Below are 17,241 nucleotides of genomic sequence, written 5' to 3'. Positions count from 1 at the left end.
TGAGCATCATTTCCCTGCAAAACCTCCAACACACAAAACCAGAACTGTATTTACCTGTTTACACCTGCTCAACATGGGGGCAGCACTGCATGCATTTCAGTTCTTAGATATTGGGGAAGCTGTTTTAACGTAAAGATAGGGCAGACGTAGGTCAAGTAACTGGAGGCAGGAAGGGGGCTTATATTTTGAGAAAACTGCTCCGCAACCTGTCTATTTCCAGTGTTAACTAAGTCAGTTTAAAACTTTAAAGGTAATAATGACCCCACCCCAAAGCTTCCAACCTCCCAACCAGAACCATACCTCTGATTCTGCTTGTGAAGTCCAATTTTTCCCCCTCTTCCACTCTGACATCCAACGCACAGCCCCATCGCTTAACCAGATCGCTGGGACTGGGAACCTGTCCAATTGGCTCTTGATCAGCAAAACCCCACCTCCAACCTCCCAGCCACATCACTTCTCCACTCAAATCTTCTGATTGACCTCCAGTGCCCCCACCTCACCCCAGTCTAGGCACTCCTCAGTGTTGACTTACAAGGTGTTTTGATCCTCTCCAGCCCTGAACACCCAGATTCTGGGTAGGAAGCTGACTAGTATATGATGCCAGTGACAGTTTGATCTTTATTTATGAAGCAGGACTCAGAATTGTGGATTCCCTGTGATTTTCTGACTGAATCGCTCCTAGTGGATCGGCTGAATACTTCCCCCCCACCCCCCATCCACAATGATTATCATATTCAAACGGTGATGTGTCCTGAAATGTAGAAATGCCTGAATGTCCCAGTTTTGATCTATTTATAACTCAAGTCATCCTACTTTCTTCCAAACAGCCACAGTAGTTCATTTTCCTTTCACTACATCACTGTTTCTCTCTCAACACCAAGTGAATGCCTCTCACGCTCCTCCCAACCCACATAGAGCAGAGTGATTCTGTCAATTTCTCAAGTTTAGGATGCTTGAACTTACCAATCTATGTTTGCCTGTCGCACTTGGTTTTCTCATGTCAGCCCTATAAGCTCAGTGACGGATACAACTTACTGCTTCAAACCACATCTGTTGCTTTGGTCAGAATCAACGCATTGAGTATGTAACCCATTCACAACTTTTATTGTCACACATACAGAGTAGCTCTTGACCACTTACAATAGTGTAAAGTGGTTGTTAGCCACACACTTTCTAACACATCATTTACTTCAGTGAGAAAGACTACAAGGCCAAAAGACATAGGAGAAAGTAAGCCACTCAGCCCACTAAGTCTGTTCTCTCAGTGGATCGTGCTTGACCCGATAATCCTAAATTTCACTTTACCAATGAAATAAATACAGTGATAGCTCTGTATCATTTGTTTTACATTATTGCACAAAGACAATATGTAGGGCTTGCCCAGTATTGGAAGTTCTAATGACAATTCATTGCTGCATCATACCAATTATTATCAATGGATTAGTCACATGAAGAAAATATTAGCATCTTAAATTTGAGCAAACTGCAAACAGACCTTCAGAAATCAAATTAAAATTGATGAAACAAATAGGGAATAAATGGAAGAACTAAAACTGTTAATGATTTATGCCCACATTAATGGATTAAAGTTAAATTTAATTGGGCAGCATTGCTTCTTTAAACATTAAATATATGAATACATTTATCAAAATGATAATTAACCTATGTCATGATCTTTGGTAGCTTTTATTCAGGTACCACGGACATGATGCAATGATCTTGAAATATTAATTTTTAAAGTTACAGCAATTTAGTTATCAGTTTCCATTTCTAGAAATACTTCATCAATTTTGAGTAATTTGGAAAGAAAATGAAATTTTAATAAGTGGAGAACGATCGTGCATAATTTTCATATTTCTTTTGTTCAAATATCAAAGTGTTGTATATAACATCGACCATTATTTTGATAAGTCTCAGAAATTAAAAAGGAGCGAAACATTTAAATTATATTATACAAAGACACCCATATATATATTTGTCCTCATGATAATGATACTGTGGTGATTTACTGTTAGCCTTATTGACTTATTTAAAACTCATTTCGTCCTGCATATCTACATTTGAACAACAACTACATTTGCACAGAGTTAATAATCAGAGTCGGGGCAGAAATTTGTTAAAAGTGAGAATTTGTAGGTGTACATAAGTGTATTTCTGCCAACACACACAGATCTGGGTGAATCTGCTAACAAGAATGGTTACATGAATTTGGTACATTGAGAAATCAGTGAAATCAGGGGAAAGAGATACAACAATAAAAATTTACTAGGCACAAATAATTGAATAATATATGGCAGTAAAGGGGTATGAAAAGCATACACCACATAAATTATTTTGATTGAAAGGTGAGGCAGCTGAAACTTATTCTTTGTCACTCCCATGCCCTAAGGCAAGTCCAGGGTGCTTTGTCTGTCCGAGAATGTCTGCAAGAGGTGCTTCCAGTTGCTCAATCTCAAGCTGATGGTTTCTGAAAGGTCAAATGGCCTCCTTCTATCTTGTACTGCTCTATATTCCATACTGCATTGTTCCAGGGATGAGGCACTTTAGGTATACGGAGGTGCTGAGATGTTCTCCTTTTGCATCGAGAAATTATTTAATTCTATGTTAAAAATTATAATCAGTTTTGACAGAGTAAATAAAAAGGAGCCATTGCCAGTGGCAGAAGTGCTAATATCCCAAGGACTTGCCCAAGCACCGGAGGCGACAGGAAGAAGCTTTCTTGCACATGTCATTGTGAGTGGGAACGCGCTGTCTGAAAATATTGTGCAAACCAATTCAACAATGAATTTTCAAAACAGAATCACATAATAATGTTGCTGATGGAGGTTACGTTGGGGAGTGGGGAGGAAAGCGAGTGGGTGAGGGGGAATATGAGGTCTTACAAAAAATATTGGGGAATATTTGATCCGATGCATCAAACAGTCAGCGCAGCTACAATGGACTAAATAGCCTCTTTCTATCCTCAATCCTTGTGGGTCTTTATATACGTTAAAAACCCAGTTAGTCAAATTTTGGATTGACAAGAAGTCAAGGGTTATGGGGGAACAGGCAGGAAAGTGGAGATGAGAACACAACCAGATCAGCTACAATCCCACTACATGAGCTCGCAGGCTTGAATGGCCAAATGGCCTTCGCTTAATTCCTGCATGTTCCCGTGGATCATTTGACGATCTGATTACTCAGTGGTGAATGATATAATGAGCTAAGCTCATTCTGTGTAAGGACATCACTCACTTTTAATGAGCAACAGAATTTTAAAACATAATGTTTCATCTCACAAACATGCGTACAATTCTGGTTGCCCTTCTGTAGGAAAGATGCTCATAGAATCCCGATAGTGTGGAAACAGGCCATTCAGCCCAAAATGTCCACACTGACTCTCTAAAGAGTGTCCCACCCAGGCTCATGCCCCTCTATTATCCCGAAAACTCTACATTTCCCATGGCCAATCCACCTAACCTGCACATCTTTGGACTGTGGGAGGAAACTCACTCAGACATGGGGAGAATGTGCAAACTCCACACAAACAGTTGCCTGAGGCTGGAACTGAACCCAGGTCCCTGGCGCTGTGAGGCAGCGGTGCTAACCACTGAGCCACTGTGTTGTTAAACTTGAGAGGGTGCAGAAAAGGTTTACAAGTATGTTGCTGGGTCTGGAGTTTTAGCTATAGGAAGAGGATGAATAGACTGAGGCTTTTAGCCCTGGAGCATCGGAGATTGAGAGATGACCTTGGTGAAGTTAATAAAATCATGAGGGGCATAGATAGGGTGAATATCAAGATCTTTCTCCAAGGGCGAGAAAGTCCAAAACTAGACGGCATAAGTTGAGACAGGGAAGACTTAAAAGGGACTTGAGAGGTATCTTTTTCATGCAGAGGGTGGTGTGTGCATGCAATGAGCTGCCGGAGGAGCTGGAGAGACACATACAATTACAATATTTAAAAGGCATGTGGATAGGTATATGAATAGGAAAGGTTTAGAGGGACATGGCCCAAATGGTGGCAAATGGGATTGGGTCAGAGTGGGATGTCTTGTCAGCGCGGATACATTGGATTATGTTTCTGTGCTGCATGACTCTCTGACACAATATTTTGCTCACGATCCTGAGGAGACATGACCAGATGGATGAGGAAAGGATGCTTCTTCTGGTCAGAGAATCTAGAACGAGGGGCCGCATTCTAAAAATAAGGGGAAGGCGTATGCCATTTAAGACAAAATAAGGGGAGAAAAATTCTCTCATCTGCTTGAATTTTTGGAAAACCTTCCTCAAATTGTGGAGGTGCTGATGTTCTATTAGGGTGGACAAGGTCAGAAGTCACATGACACCAGGTTTAGTTTAAGATCACAAGCTTTTGGAGCACTGCTCCTTTGTTAGGTGAAGTGAAGAGAAGCAGACAGGCACAGAATTAATATCCCGAGAGATCAACAGATTGTACAAATAGTGTGACTGGAATGTGGATGACTGAATAATAAGTCTTTGCAGGTGTTCAAAACTGACTACACAATGATATCAACAAGTTTTATCCCACGATCAGACTTACTGTGAACTGCTCTTCATAATCAGTCTCATTCTTGGACACACACATCTCCATCAAGGATGGACACCTCAATTTCTGACTCTACCACAAGCCCACAGATAACCTCATGATGATTCACTTCTCTAGCGTCCGCCCTAAACATGTTGAAGAAGCCAGCCCCTAAAGACAAGATCTGCACATTCACAGGATCTACTCAGACGTGGAGGAATGGGATGGACATCTGAAGATGCTAAAAGATGCCCTCATAAGAACGGGATATGATGCTCAACTCATTGATCGCCAGTTCCGACATGCCACAGTGAAAAATCACAATAACCTCCTCAGACGACAGACACAGGACATGGCAAATGTAGAACCCCTCTGTCGTCCAGTACTTCCCTGTGGTGGAGAAACTATGCCATATTCTTCACAGCCTTCAACATGTCAACGATGAAGACGAACATCTCGCCAAGCTCATCCCTACACCTTCACTTCTTGCCTTCAAAAATACTGGCAAACATTAAACAGACCATCACTCGCAGCAAACTATCCAGCCTTCAGAACAACATTGACCACAACACCACACAACCCTGCCACAGCAACCTCTGCAAAATGTGCCAGATCATCGACATGGGCACTACCATCAAACATGGGAACAATACTCACCATGTACATGGCAGATACTCATGTGATTCAGCCAATGTTGCCTACCTCAAACAGTGTAGACAAGGGTACTCTGGAATATGGCATATTGGTGAGAACATGCAGAAGCTACAACGATGAATGGACACAACACAACAATTGCCATAGAGGAATGTTCCCTCCCAGTGAGGGAACACTTCAGTGATCAAGGACATCCATCCTCTGATCTTTGGGTAAGCATCCTCCAATGTGGCCTTCAAGATACTCAGCAATGTAGAATTGCTAAGCACAAACTGATAGCCAAGTTCTACACCCATGAAGATGGCCTCAACCATGATCTTGGGTTCCTGTTGCACTACATGTAAGCCCACGATGCTGTTCTGTATCTGTAAAATCTTACTTACTGTCCTGTTTTAACCCCATCACCTTGATAACATGTTATGATCTCTCTGCCTTAATTAGTTTGTACAGTTTTGGATTACTTGTTACTTTGGTTCAACGCTTGCATGCAACTCTTCTACCACTCGTCATTGTCTACAAGAATAGCGCCAGATGACTGGAGGATAGCAAATGTGGTTCCCCTGTTCAAGAAGGGGAGTAGAGACAACCCTGGTAATTATAGACCAGTGAGCCTTACCTCAGTTGTTGGTAAAGTGTTGGAAAATGTTATAAGGGATAGGATTTATAATCATCTAGAAAGGAATAAATTGATTAGGGATAGTCAGCACAGTTTTGTGAAGGGAAGGTCATGCCTCACAAACCTTATTGAGTTCTTTGAGAAGGTGACCAAACAGGTAGATGAGAGTAAACCGGTTGATGTGGTGTACAGGGATTTCAGCAAGGCGTTTAAGGTTCCCCACAATAGGCTATTGTACAAAATGCGGAGGAATGGAATTGTGGGAGATATGGCAGTTTGGATCAGAAATTGGCTTGCTGAAAGAAGACAGAGGGTGGTAGTTGATGGGAAATGTTCATCCTGGAGACCAGTTACTAGTGGTGTATCGCAAGCGTCGGTGTTGGCTCCACTGCTGTTTGTCATTTTTATAAATGACCTGGATGAGGGCGTAGAAGGATGTGTTAGTAAATTTGCAGACGACACTAAGGTCGGTGGAGTTGTGGATAGTGACGAAGGATGCTGTAGGTTTCAGAGAGACATAGATAAGCTGCAGAGCTGGGCTGAGAGGTGGAAAATGGAGTTTAATGCAGACAAGTGTGAGGTGATGCACTTTGGTAGGAGTAACCGGAAGGCAAAGTACTGGGCTAACGGTAAGATTCTTGGTAGCGTAGATGAGCAGAGAGATCTCGGTGTCCATGTACACAGATTCTTGAAAGTTGCCACCCAGGTTGACAGGGCTGTTAAGAAGGCATACAGTGTTTTAGCTTTTATTAATAGAGGGATGGCATTCCGGAACCAAGAGGTTATGGTGAAGCTGTACAAAACTCTGGTGCGGCCGCACTTGGAGTATTGTGTATAGTTCTGGTCACCACATTATAAGAAGGATGTGGAAGCTTTGGAAAGGGTGCAGAGGAGATTTACTAGGATGTTGCCTGGTATGGAGGGAAGGTCTTACGAGGAAAGGCTGAGGGACTTGAGGCTGTTTTCATTAGAGAGAAGAAGGTTGAGAGGTGACTTAATTGAGACATATAAGATAAATCAGAGGGTTAGATAGGGTGGATAGGGAGAGCCTTTTTCCTAGGATGGTGACGGCAAGCATGAGGGGCCAGAGCTTTAAATTGAGGGGTGAAAGATATAGGACAGATGTCAGAGGTAGTTTCTTTACTCAGAGAGTAGTAAGGGAATGGAACGCTTTGCCTGCAACAGTAGTAGATTCGCCAACTTTAGGTACATTTAAGTCATCATTGGATAAGCATATGGACGTACTTAGATGGGCTTGAGATCGGTATGGCAGGTCGGCACAACATCGAGGGCCAAAGGGCCTGTACTGTGCTGTAATGTTCTATGTTCTATGTTCAATCGTGCTATTCTAGCCATTTGATTTTTCTCCAGCACCACCTTATTTTAAGTTTTTTGTAATTATCCTTCTGCCTTAATTAATTAGATTATAAATCATCCCTTCACCTGCTATTCAGCTGTTGACACTTCACTCACACCTTCTAACACTTTTGATCACTTGCAGACGTATTATTCAGCTTGTCAACACACTACTCACATGTATGATGTTTTGATTTCTCTGCCTATTAATTCTGTGCCTGTGTGCTTCTCTTCACTTCACCTGACGAAGAAGCAATGCTCCAAAAGCTTGTAATTTCAAAATAAACTCGTTGGACTATAACCTGGTGTCGTGTGACTTCTGACCTTCCTCAAAAGACGGTGGATAGACAGTCTTTAATTTTTTTTAAAAGGCAGAGGCAGCTTCTTGATTACCAAGAGGATGAAAGATAATCAGGGAGATACAAATAAAGCCAATTTAGCCATGATCTTATCAAACAGTGCAGCATACTCAGAGGAACAAGCAGCTTGTTCTTAAGTTTTGTTGATAAGTTTTGTATGTGTAATACAGTCATAGAATCATAGGATCATTCGGCATGGAAAGAGACCCTTTAGTCCAACTAGTTCATGCCAACCACAATCCCAAAATAAGCAACACACCCCCCACCCTTGCCTGCATTTAGCACATATCCCTCCAAACCTTTCCTATTCATGTACCATCTAAATATCTTTTAAATGTTGTGACTGTCCCTGCACCCACCACTTCCTCTGGTAGTTCATTCCACATATGATCCCCACTCTTTGTGTAAAAAAGTTGCCCCTCATGCCCTTTTTTAAACTCTCTCCTCTCATCTTAAAAATATGCCCCTTCATTTGAACTCCACCACTTCAAGGAAAAGACCCTTATCTATGCCCCACACGATTTTATGAACATCTATAATCTTTTTCACAGTTGAGTCACAATTAGGATTAGAATAGAACTAGAATTAGAATATCCTCTATTGTCACATACTCAATCACAGAAGTACAGGAGTACAGTGAAAAATTTATAGTGTTGCCTCCTACGGTAACATCTTAGGTACAAAGTATTTAGATCAATCAGTACCTCAGAATTACTTTTCTATTCTACTTCACATTATCTCCATGAATGTCAATTTTCCATTGCTACCTGTTTAAAATAGAAAGTTCCCTTTGGAATTCATTCTTCTGGAATCACCAAGAGCATCTTTGACCTTAAGCTGTGACATGAATATCAGGCTAGAACATCGCACATTCAAGAGTGGTCTATCCATCACACCAGGTTGTTTGTTTGGGACTTTCTCAGATTTCTAGTTTACTGTTTCAATTTGATTTGCTCATCCTTACTCTGCAGAGATTATAGACGGTAGACAGAATTTTCTGAAAAAAATCCCTTCAACTGCATCCTTAGCTATTTCAACACCATTCACGGAATGCTTATATCACCCCACTTTAACCTTTGTATTGCAGTTCATAACTTCCATTTTATGAAACAAAAACAGACATTGCTGGTGGAAATCAGCAGGTCTGGTTTTGTCTATCTCCTGCTATCATTCTGACAAACTCACAATTAAGTGGCTCCAGACAAAAGGGTGAAGAGAATTGCTAAATCCATTGCTTGAGCATACATCGAATATCTTGTCATAAATTATCCAATAAAAAATAAACCACTGAAATGCATTTCCAATAAAGTGATAATCAACAAAAATGGAATCTAACTCAATTAATTTATTGAATAATTTTATTTGAAATAAAAAAATAAGATTTAAACCTGGATTATCAAAGATGCTCCCACCCTCATTAGGTCAGAAATGGGAATATTCACTAATGATTGCATACTGTTGAGTTCCAATAGCAACTCAGTAAAAACAAAAATAACTGTAGCTGCTGGAAATCAGAAACAAGAACAGAAATTGCTATAAAAGCACAGCAGGTCTGGCAGTATCTGGGAAGAGAAATCATATTTAAAGTTTTGGTTTGAGTGACCCTTACTCAGAACTGTTCTCAGGAAAGGCCACTCAACCTGAAACATTAACCCTGATTTCTCTCCACAGATGCTACCAGACCTGTTGAGCATTTATAGCAATTTCTGTTTTTGTTTTCAGTAGCAACTCCTTAGGTCCTGAAGCAGTTTGTGTTGATATGGAGCAATATCTGGAACACATCCAGGCTTTGGCTTACAAGTAGTGAGTGACATTCATGCTGTCCAAGTACCAGGAAATGATCATCTCAAACAAGACAGAATAGAACTATCCCTCCTTGATGGTGCATGGCATTGTCAACACTGAATCCCCATTATCAAAATCCTGGAGGTTAGCATTAGCCAGATAATGAATTGGCCATATAGATGTTGTGGCTACCAGGCTAAGAATTCTAAGGTGAATAACTTGCTGCCTGTCACCATCTAATCAAGCACAAGTCAAGAATGTGACAGAATATTTACCATTTGTCCTCATGAGTGCAGCTCCACAAAACTTAAGAAACATGACTGATTCAGGTCAGAGCAATCCACTTCATTGATTACCTATCCACCATCTTCAAAATTCACTTTCTCCATACTGTCACACTTTCATGCAGTGTGTAATATCTAAAAGATGCATTCCAATAATTCACCAAAACTCTTTTGATAGCACTTTTCAAATCCATGACCTCTACTATCTCTAGGATAGGGGCAGTAGACACATGGGAACACCATCATCTGCAAGTTCCTCTGCAAATCACACATCATCCTGACATGGAAATATGTTGCTGTGTCTTCTATGCAGTTGGGAAAAAGAATCCCAGAACATCCTTCCTAACAGTACAGTAGTTGTATGTAAATTCCAAGCAAGGTCTTCAAGAAGGAACCATTTCAAAAAGGAAGCTCATCGCTATAACCTTCAGGATATTTAGGGATGGGCAATATGTTTTGTCCAGCCAGAAATGCCTACATCCTGTGAATGAATGCAAAAAAATGCTTGGAGTATTTACTAGGTCTGAAAAAGTCAGTGGCTGAACTAAAATAATTAATTCTGAGAACATCACTCAACTAATAATATTCGTTGCACTCCCATATTCTACACATCTCTTTCCGATCTCTGATAAATGCATTTTTGTTTAACATTGGTCTATTCATCATTTTAACATTTGTATATAATGGTGTACAGAGGAAAATGCTCCCTTTCACTTACGTTGGCAACAATAACTACGGACTAAAACGCCACATCATGTTCTGAAATGAAATGTTTCTGCCAACATTTTCACAGTTAGTTATAGATTTTGCACACAGAAAACCCAAGAGAAAATGGGTAGTCTCCTGATAAAACTTCATGTACCCCACATTCAACATTCAAAGTCACACACCTCTTACATTGTATTCTTCATGGAGCACTCAAAACGTATTCAATTTGATACCTGTAAGAGACTAACCAGCCGGCATTCTCAGCTATAGATTTGTAATGGCAAATTAAGCAAAATGATGGTTTTTGGAAACCCAAAGCAAGTAGAAAATGCTGGAAATGCAGAGTCTGACCTAAAATATTGACCTCTTTCTCTTTGAGATGCAGGGTCATCCACAGTGCCATTCCAGAATGTACTGTTTTTGTTTATAGCCTCAAAATGTAACAAAATCTCTGAAATCACCAAACTTCACATGGGGCTTTCAATCTTACATTTTTGTAAAATTCTATAAATATTTCTAGATGTTCAGCACATAAATATTTTTGTTTAATTCCAATTTTTAAAGATCATTAATGACATGAATTGGCCAGTTTGTAAAAGTTGGCAGGTGAGGTTAAGGATAAGTGGCAGCTAAGGGTCAGGATAATCCAAAGAAATTCTACAAGCACAATAAGAGCAAAAGAACAACCAGGGAGAAAATAGGGCCCCTTGGAGATCAACAAGGTTATCTATGTGTGGTACCACAGGACATGGGAGAAGTGAGAAATGAATATTTCCTGTCAGGTTTTTTTGACTGTGGAGAAAGAAATGGAGGCTAGGGAACTCACAGAAAGAAATATTTATGTCTTTAAAACAATCCACATTACAGAAAAGAAAGTACTGGAGGTATTAAAAACAAAAAGGTGGAATAATCTATGGGACCTGATCAACTGTATCTTAGAATATAGTGGGAAGTTAGGGAAGAAAATACAGGGCCACTAGCAGAGATAGTTGTATCATCTATAACCACAGGTTTGGTGCCAGAGGACTGGACAGTGGCTAATATTGTGCTTTTATCTAAGAAAGGTTGTAAAGGGAAGTCTGGAAACTGCAGACCTCTGAGTCTGACATCAGTGGTGGGTAAATTGATGGAGGGCAATCTAAAAGATAGGATTTACATGCATTTGGAGAGGTAAAGACTGATTAAGGATAATCAGTATAGCTTTGTGCTTAGGAAATTGTATTTCTCAAACTTGATAAGAGTTTTTGAGGATGTAACCAAAAACATCATTGACACGAAAGTGGTAGATATTGCCTACATGGGCTTTAGTAAAGCCTTTGACAAGGTTCCACATGATAGACAAATTAGTAAAGTTAGATCAAGTGGGATTTGTGGACAGCTTGCCAATTGAATACAATGTTGACAGTAGGAGACAGAGGAGTTGTTGGAGGGTTTTTTTTGGACTGAAGGCTTGTGACCTGTGGTATTCTACATGGTGCTAGGTTGACTTTGCTTTCAAAATTTAGGAGGCATGCTTCGTAAATTTAGGGATGATACCAAAATTGGTGATATAGTCAACAGTGGAGAAGGTTATCTAATATTACAAAGGAATCTTGAACAATTGTGCCAATGGGATGAAGAATGGTAGATGGAGTTTAATATGGATAAATTTAAGCTATTGCACTTTGATAAAACAAGCCAAGGTTAGGATTTATGGAGTTAAAGGTTGGGTCCTGGGTAGTGTTCTTGAACAGAGAGAGCTAGGGGGTTCAGGTGCATAATTCTTTGAAATTTGCATCACGTGTAGACAGGATGGTTAATAAGGCATTTAGCACATACTTGCCTTCAATGCATAGACCATTGAGTATAGGAGTTGGAATATCATGTTGAGGCTGTAGAGAACATTGGTGAGGCCACTTTTTGAGTTCCATGCACAGTTCTGGTCACCCTATTTTAGAAAGGATATGATTAAATTGGAGAGAGTTCATAAAAGATTTACCAGAATGTTGCCAGGGTTGGAGGGTTTGAGTTATAAGGATAGGCTAGATTGGCTGGGACATTTTTCACTGGAGCATAAGAGGTTGAGGGGTGATCTCATAGAGATTATAAAATCATGAGGGGAATAGGTAAGACGTATAGCAAAGGTCTTTTTCCCTAGAGTAGGGGAGTTCAAAACCAGGGAGCATGTCTTCTAAGGTGAGAGGAGAAAGATTTAAAAGGCACCTGAGGGGCAACTTTTTCACACAGACGGTGGTTCATATATGGAATGAACTTCCAGAGGAAGTAGTAGATGCAGGTACAGTTACAATCTTTAAAGGACATTTGGACAGGTACATGAATGGGAAAGGATACACGCAAGTGGGGCCAGTTTAGTTTGGAAAACCAGGTTGGCATGGATAAGTTGGATCAAAGGATCTGTTTCTGTGCTGTCTGACCCTCTGAATGCCATTCTGCACCGCTCAGCATCTCCAATGGAATTAAAATATATGTGACTTCACTCCTTATGTTAGATAATCAGATGTGCCGACTCTGTAAGTATCACATGACATCAAGACATCAGGGGTATCCCATGATGACAACAGGTGACTAAGAGTGTGTAACAGAAATAAATAGAAGCTTTAAACAGAAAGGGAAAGTAAGAGAAAACATCCAGGCAGGAAAGACAAACCAACAAGATATGAAAATAACAAATTCAAATATTAACTTTGTGAAAGACGGAAAAGGAACAAGTATAGCAGATAGAAACAAAATAAGCCTGAGTAGTATCAATATATTTTATATCCACTTACACCCTTAGTGAGCATCTTTTCTGTTTTTTGTGCATTAATTTTATTTTCCCTTGTAGAGATCCTACATTACTACCAGTAGAATAAGAATGTAATTACAGAATGACAAGAAGTGGTGAAGACAATCGGGTGTCAAGATATCTCAATCATAGCCAATGCAATTTTAGAAGATCACCTTCCTGTTGCGCCTATGTGTATCTATTCTTCATTTTCAGCTCCTGGATTTGATTTGCAATTCTGTACCGTGTTTGGCTCAGCCTTCAGACAGGTACTGTCAATATTCCAGCCCAGCTCAATGCTCTCCTTGTCAGAACAGCCAAACTAAAGTTCAACCCACCCTCACCAAGTCAGATAAAGGAGTTACTGCCATGACTGGAAAGCTCAACATGAGCAGTTTCATTTATAATACTGCTCACAGGAGTTCAAAAGTATAAGGATAAGGACAAAAATTTTAATATTACAATGGGTACTAAATTATAATCTTTCTACCCTGGTCCAGTAATTCTCTGCTTTGTAGCCCAGGCTCACATGGAAAATTGAAAAATAATTATTATCATTGCATTATTTTATTTATATTTTTCTGTATTAAGACAAGAAGATACTAGTAAAAGTTCAGGATGTCTTAACTGCTTTGACTCCTTTTCTACATATTTATACAGTGAAATATAGAGAGCAAATAAACTAAAAACTGGACACAAATGCGTAAGGTGAATGTTATCATGGCATGGAGACAAATGCGTAAGGTGAATGTTATCATGGCATGGAGATATCAACATTTCTAGATAGTCATTTGATAATACAAAAGTTGAGTATTGATGAAAAAAAGCCACATTTTGACAAGACTTTTCATCTTGCAATTATGACAATTTGTAAGAAATAACAAAGGGGAAACAATCTATGTGCTGTGTGAGAGGAGGGTGCTAATTGACTAGCAAGTGAATTTTGTTTGGTAGAAGTGTTATCATGGAAAACGTGTCAGTTAATGATGATTGACAGTAAACAACAAAGCTTTGTTAAAATTTTAAACCACACAGGACTGTGTCTGATTGATCAAGACATTGCCCTGAAAAATTAACCAGAGAATGAGTGCTGCTCACAAACAAAATGGAACTGTCAGCTATTTTACTGAGTTGAAACAGGTACAAAATGCAAAGAACAGGGCACAGTTTCACCATAACAGAATGGTGTTGTCAAGTCAGAAAGATATTCTGCCTAACCCACAGTAAAGTGGTATTGAAATTTCAATACAGGTGTATGGCATATAGGCCATATGTCCCAAAAACTGACAAATCATAGCAAACAGCATGTCACTTCAGGACAATTCTTCAGAAATGGGGGAGGGGCAGGGAGTTCTGAAATAAATAGAGAGAGGGGAGGCTATGATAGAAGATGGACAGAGGAGCAGATAGGTGGAAAGAAAACAGACAGGTCAGGGAGTTTCCAGGAGGGAAGACAGTACCACAACGAAGCCACCCAAAGTCTGGAGGAGCCTCATAATCTGCTTGGGAACCCTGCAGCCCAAAGGTCTCAATGTGGACTTCTCAAGTTTCAAAATCACTCCACCCCCAACCTCATCCCAAGACCAGCCCATCTCATCCCCGCCTCCTTGACAAATCCATCTTTTCTCTCGCCTATCATCTCCTCCCACCTCACTGACCAACCCCCTCCCCAACTTCCTACAAACTAGCTTCATCTCCACCTCCTTGATCTGTCCATCTTCCCTCCCACCTACCCGCCCCTCCCTCCTCACTGACCAACCCCCATCCCAAATCCCTACCTACACTCACCTTTACTGGCTTCATCCCTGACTCCTTGACCTATCCGTCTTCTCTCCACCTATCTCCTCCTCTGTCCACCTTCTATCATCGCCTCCCCCTCTCTCTATTTATTTCAGAACACCATTCCCCTCCCCCCATTTCTGAAGAAGGGTTCAGACCTGAAACATCAGCCTTCCTGCTCCTCTGATGCTGCCTGACCTGCTGTGTTCACCCAGCTCTACACCTTGTTATCTTAGATTCCAGCATCGGCAGTTCCTACTATCTCTCAGCATGTCACTTCAGCTGTTTACAGAAAACAAGTTACTGACCATATCCAACCAGCCAGTGCTTTCAAAACCCACAACACTCTATCCGGCATGAGGAGTGATTCTTCAAATGGACAACATTTGCTAAATAATCCCTAATGTATAAATAATTACACTGATAATCAATTTGAAATAATCAATGAGGCTCACAATGTGATGTGCTTATGTGCATGGAAAGGACACACATTAACTCACAGGGTCCTGTTCTTTGTCAGAGGCAAGAACACAAACACATACCAGTATTTCTTTAAATTGTCTAGAGCGTGAGATGAAAAGTTTTGATGAAATGTCGACATTCAACAATATAAACATGTTGCCTTGAATGACTCACTAGATCTAATCTTACTATATGTTGAATACTTGGCTTACAATCAGGTCACAACAATCGAATACACACCTAAACAATACTGTCTTCAGTACAATTTCAAAACCACAGCTTTATATGACTGTATGGAACAACTTAACTGAACATTGAATCATACTCTGAAATTTATACTTCATTTGCACTGAAATGTAAATTTCATTGGAAATGCACGAACTAATTAACAAAACATTTTCATGGAGTGAGAACATTAGCATACAGATTATACTTCTTTTGTCCACATAATCTCCTTTTACAATTTTGCCATTCTGAATATTGAATAACATGAAAAGAATCTATTTTTGGTCCTGATCATACACAAGTGATGACTCTTTGTGTCTATGAAATTTAACTAATTACTGTGTGCATGGACGACAGATCTTTTATCTGGTACTGCATTCATTTGTATTATTTGCATGCAATATAATGATTTTTTAAATATTACTTATTACTTATTGTAGCAGTCAATACATCTATTATTGCTGTTTCTATGAAAATTTCCAATCAACAAAAGTAACTAATATGCATCATACACATTATGGTTGAAAAATATTAACGTTTTTATCTTTCACGAAGATGGAGTTTACACAATTTTGTCTAAACCATTATCAAACGGAAAACAGAATAATATGAAGTAACAATAAGAGCTTCCTGCTGACTAATGTATTCAAGTGGTTGCCTGGCATTGTAGGGCGCTGATTCACTAATGCAAATTACTATAGAATAAGACAGGTTCCCTTCCACACTGTATTGGCAATTACAGCCTGATTGTTAGAGATAGGCAGTAGGCACATTTGATTTGCTACTGGAAGAAGTGTCTTAGATTTTTAATAAGGTATGTATGTTAACATAATATTTAGTGCAGAATGACTGTCAATACCTCTATATATTATTTTATATACATATGTATTTAATGCTAAAAATTGTTTAATCTATGCTGCTAACTGGGCACAGAAAATATAATTTGTGACCTGCTTCTGCTGTTTCTGTTGGAGGTTGGCAGTATGCAAAGTTGTTGTTGCCATCTCATTTACATGGTAGTCTCATTGTGCTGAATAGTTGCTGGCTTCTTCCATGCACAATAAAGAGTCTTTTCACTCTGCTGGGAGCCAAGCAGCATTATGACAAGTACATGTGGTGCAACTAAAATTCTGTTCATAAGGAGAATCTGTCCCTTTTACAGAGAAGTTGTGCTGAATACCGAGTGTGCAATTCTGAACAAGGACAATGAAATTTCAGGGAAGAGATCAGGTTGCATATGTGACACTGCAGGCTTCACTGGTCCAAGTGAACTGAATTCTGTTTGGTTTTTGTACCAGTAAGCAAGATCAGTTAAATGTACAGTTTTGTCATGAAGGGATACATCTAGCATCTGCCATCCCATCCTTCAACATGCAGTATCATATGAGTCTATTTGTGATGTTCCTTACGCTGTCCCTGAAATTCTACAGAAATTCCAATGACTTGAGCAACTTCATTAACACTGGCTTTTAATTTGTTGTATTGTGAAGAAACCTCTTCAGCTTTCAAAATAAAAAGGTTTAAAAGCCCAGCTCAAGTTACTGGAATCAATTTCTGGAAATAAATTTATTTCTGAATAAGTCAAGTTTCATCTTCTTAATTTTTACTTAGCATTTTCCAGGCTATGTTTACTGACAGTGGCACAATGCCAAAAGAGCAATGCTGCAAGCAGATTTCAAGTTGTTGCATTTGATGCATGCTTCCTGGTTTGCAACAAAAACACT

General features: G+C 39.7%; 1 protein-coding gene across 10 annotated transcripts in view; it reads right to left on the bottom strand.

Moving 5' to 3' along the window:
• Positions 1–17,241, bottom strand: part of LOC125463239 (potassium voltage-gated channel subfamily A member 5-like) — a 250,377-nt gene that overhangs the window by 174,087 nt on the left and 59,049 nt on the right. Inside the window, exon 2 of one of the 10 annotated variants that reach the window (XM_048554251.2) lies at positions 12,110–12,214. The exons of the other annotated variants lie outside the window; for them this stretch is intronic. The gene's annotated coding sequence lies outside the window, so the exon portion shown is untranslated. Of the gene's footprint in view, positions 1–12,109; positions 12,215–17,241 lie in introns of those variants that run through there. 10 annotated transcript variants of the gene reach the window in all.

The sequence above is a fragment of the Stegostoma tigrinum genome, chromosome 25 (genome assembly GCF_030684315.1).
Source record: "Stegostoma tigrinum isolate sSteTig4 chromosome 25, sSteTig4.hap1, whole genome shotgun sequence".
Lineage (NCBI taxonomy): Eukaryota > Metazoa > Chordata > Chondrichthyes > Orectolobiformes > Stegostomatidae > Stegostoma > Stegostoma tigrinum.
Note: the sequence above shows the minus strand (reverse complement) of the source record. Positions and strands in the feature narration are given on the sequence as shown.